This window comes from Terrapene carolina, unplaced genomic scaffold (assembly GCF_002925995.2).
Source record: "Terrapene carolina triunguis isolate 2854851 unplaced genomic scaffold, T_m_triunguis-2.0 Scaffold838, whole genome shotgun sequence".
NCBI lineage: Eukaryota > Metazoa > Chordata > Testudines > Emydidae > Terrapene > Terrapene triunguis.
In genome coordinates, this window is record NW_020665189.1 from 5,978,792 (window position 1) to 5,982,389 (window position 3,598).

Here is a 3,598-nt window from a genome sequence, read left to right on the forward strand (position 1 = left end):
CTGGAGGCTTTTTTGCCTGGGGCGGCAAAAAAGCCAGAGCCGGCCCTGTGGGTAGCACACCAGCCTAGCCCAGATAAGGTTCCTGCAGCTATGACATCAGAAAGGTTCATGGGTGAGCACCACAGAACCTGTGAGGACCCAGATGACTAATGCAACCCTGTCTCAGACTAAGGTGCCTGAAGTAACCCCAGCAGAAATCCTTTTGAGGCCAGAGAGCACCTCCACTCGACATAGCCAGAAGAGATCTCACAAAGCCCCTAGATCAGCAAGGTGGCACTGTGTGGTTATGGATTATAAATAGCTAGGTAATAAGACAACACCCACCTACCCCAGTGGGGTTGGGGCACCCCAAAGTTGGTTAAATGGATCCTGAAACACCCCTGCGCACTTGTCTCTGATTGGGCCTAAACACATTGGTTCCCTTCCGCAACCTCTGAAGAAGCAGGAACTAACCCCAGAAACAAGCACTGCACTCAGCAATGAAACAACAAGCCCTCCAACAGCACCTGAGACGATTTGGGGGGTTTTCTGGAGGGCACGCACACAACTCCCCCAATCCCTGCAATAGTACAACCAGGAGCTAGGCAGAAGCCTCAGGGCAAGCATGATCTTTCTAGCCCCACCCTGTGGCAGACAATCAGCCCAGAGCCCGTCTGATGTCCTGCAGCCAATGCCCAGCCAATGCCCTGCCCCTGCACTGGAGGGGCATTCCTCCCCTCCAGTGGGGCAGCTGGTGGGCAGCAGGCAATCGGAGTGGGATTTCCTCCCCATCCTCCAGGGCTAGCTCCCTTTTCAGCCTACCTGCTCCAGGGGACAGAGCTGACCCTTCCATGCTGCACCAGCACTAGGTCATCAGAAAGGTGTCCTGGGTCAGTACAGGGCCCACCTAGGTTACGGCACCCAAGACTCACTGCCTCTGTGCCCAGCTCCCTACACATCTCCCTCCTTCCATCCCCCACAGAGCTGCTCTTGTCAGCACAAGAGCATTGTACCAGTGTCCCATATCCAGGTATGGTGGTGCTTTCACCCTGGGCTAGCTGACTTGGCTGGGCTATAGACTAAAGCCTGAGTGAGGCTTTCACTTGGGCTGGTCACCCACCCATTTTGCAGTGAGGATGCAGGCTAAACCACTCCAGTCATGGATGGCAGGTATAATAGGCCAGGGAAGGCTAAGCCTTCCCTGGCACAGCTGCTGCCGACCTGCTGCTGGACACCTGGGCCATGGTGGCCTTGCCCCTTCCCCATTGTCCTCACTGCCTCCTGCTGCTGCCTGACGGTTAGTCCTCCACTACACCACCACCCTCCCTCTGAAAGTCCCCACTGCTCGCCGCGTCCCTCTTCCTCTTGGGTGGGGGAATGAGGAGGGACACGGCAAGTCAGTGGCGGGTGAGGGCATCTGATTGGGGAGTGAGGCGGCTCGAACAGTCACTTGGGCCAGCCCGGTGCTGGAAGGGGGTAATTCAGTGGGGAGGACCGGTGGCTCGGCCTGGTGCTCAGGGGGCCAGCGGCTCGGCCAGGAGAGCTTTCAGAAGAAGGGGGTCCGGCAGCTCGGCCTGGTGCTCGGCCCGGCCCAGACCAATGGCCCCGGTGCTCAGTACTGATAGTCCTTCAATGCCTTCTCACAATTCTCCCAGTGTGCTCAGAAGGACAGGCAATTTCTCCCACAATTCACTGGGATAGAATCATAGAGCAGCTCATCTTCCTGCAGCACAAAGAACCAAGTGCTGTGTCCCGGCCCCAGCAATTCTAACTACACACGCAGGGAGTGCAGCACAAGTGAGGATGCAGTGCAGTAGCTTGGGTATGGCTTGGCATACCCGGGTTGCTCACACGGGTGGCGAGATCCAGATGCCAATCACTTAAGTCTGCAGTGAAAACACACCTACGCTGGCTGAGATTCCCAAGGCCACCTAGGGGATCTGGATCCCCAGTTTCCATTTGATTGTAATGGGAATTTATCATCCAAATCCTTAGGTAGCTTTGAAAATCTCAGCCACTATATTTTGCAATTTAACATTCTAAAGCCCAAATTCCATGATTGATAACTGTACATTCCTCTCTGCCCAGCCTACACTCATGACTCGCTCTAACAAACTTAACTTGCTCCATAGCCTGAAGGAACAGACTTTTCAAAATGCCTTATTTAACATGCTGCACAACATGCACATAGTGACTTCCCTTGAGGTGAACATCAAGATGTATCGATCCTCAAGATAAACATTGGTGGCAGTGAAAGAAAAATAAATCTCACTTTCACTGACAGAGTCAATATATGTATTGTTACATATACTCCATTGCACCAGTCAATCGGGCACAATCATTTAGCTTGATTTAATTTCATAGGGTGATTTAAGGATGTATTGTGGAGAATGCAGGATTGAAATATGCTGATGGCAATTATTGACCTGCAGCTGGGTTTTACAGAAGATAATAAAGTGTATGGAATAATAAATGCAATGTTTTCACAAGTAACTATTGATTGAGTTTCTAAATATATCCATTAGTTTCATAATTTAAATGTGTGTGAAAGGTGGACTACAAAAGATGTTTTTTAAATAACCTGCCAAACTCTTCTGTAAAATTACGGAAGGCAGGGGCGGCTCCAGGCACCAGCGCAGCAAGCGCGTGCCTGGGGTGGCAAGCTGCGGGGGGCGGCCTGCCGGTCGCTGAGAGGGCGGCAGGCAGGCGGCCTTCGGCGGCATGCCTGCGGGAGGTCCGCCGGTCCCACAGCTTCGGTGGCAATTCGGTGGCGGGTACGCTAAAGGCGCGGGACCGGTGGACCTCCCGCAGGCATGCCACCAAATCCACGTGACCAGTGGACCACCCACAGGCGCACCGCCAAAAGTAGCCTGCCTGCCGTGCTTGGGGCGGCAAAATACATAGAGCCGCCCCTGACGGAAGGGAAAAACATATAGTTTGGCGCTGATTGGAAAACAGAACTTCTGTCCCACTGAAAATTCTGTCTGTCACAGTCTGATCCAGTCCCCCTCTCTGGACAGACACCAGTCTGTTGTGAGTGAACCCCAATGGCTGGATTCTATGTGCTCTTAAACTAACTGGGTCTGGGCAGAACAGGGTCATTATTTCTAGCTCTGAGTCTCTCAGGCACACTCCTGCGTGCAGACCCTGTGTTACCACCCTTTGTTGGGTTGCAGACTCTGCTGCCCAGCTGCCTTAGACCCCCACCTCTGTAGGTCACCTTGAAAATGAATTGTACAAAAATAGAGTAAAAATGTTTGCAATATTGAATAATATGAGGGTCAAATTCCAAGAATTCTCCTTCTAGTCCCTAAACTGGGGGTGGGTAAACTACGGCCCACGGGCAGGATCCAGCCCGCGAATCATTTTAAGCCGGCCCGTGAGCTCCTGCTGGGGAGCAGGGTCTGGAGCTTGCCCCGCTCCAGCGTTCCAGGTGGGGCACTGGGTCGGGGGCTGCACCACGCGTCTCCCGGAAGCCGCAGCATGGGCCCACTCCGGCTCCTACGTGCTTATATGGGAGCTGCTGGGGTGGTGCCTGCGGATGGGGCAGCATGCAGAACCGCCTGTCCGTGCCTCCGTGTAGAAGCCGGAGAAGGGACATGCCACTGCTTCTAGGAGA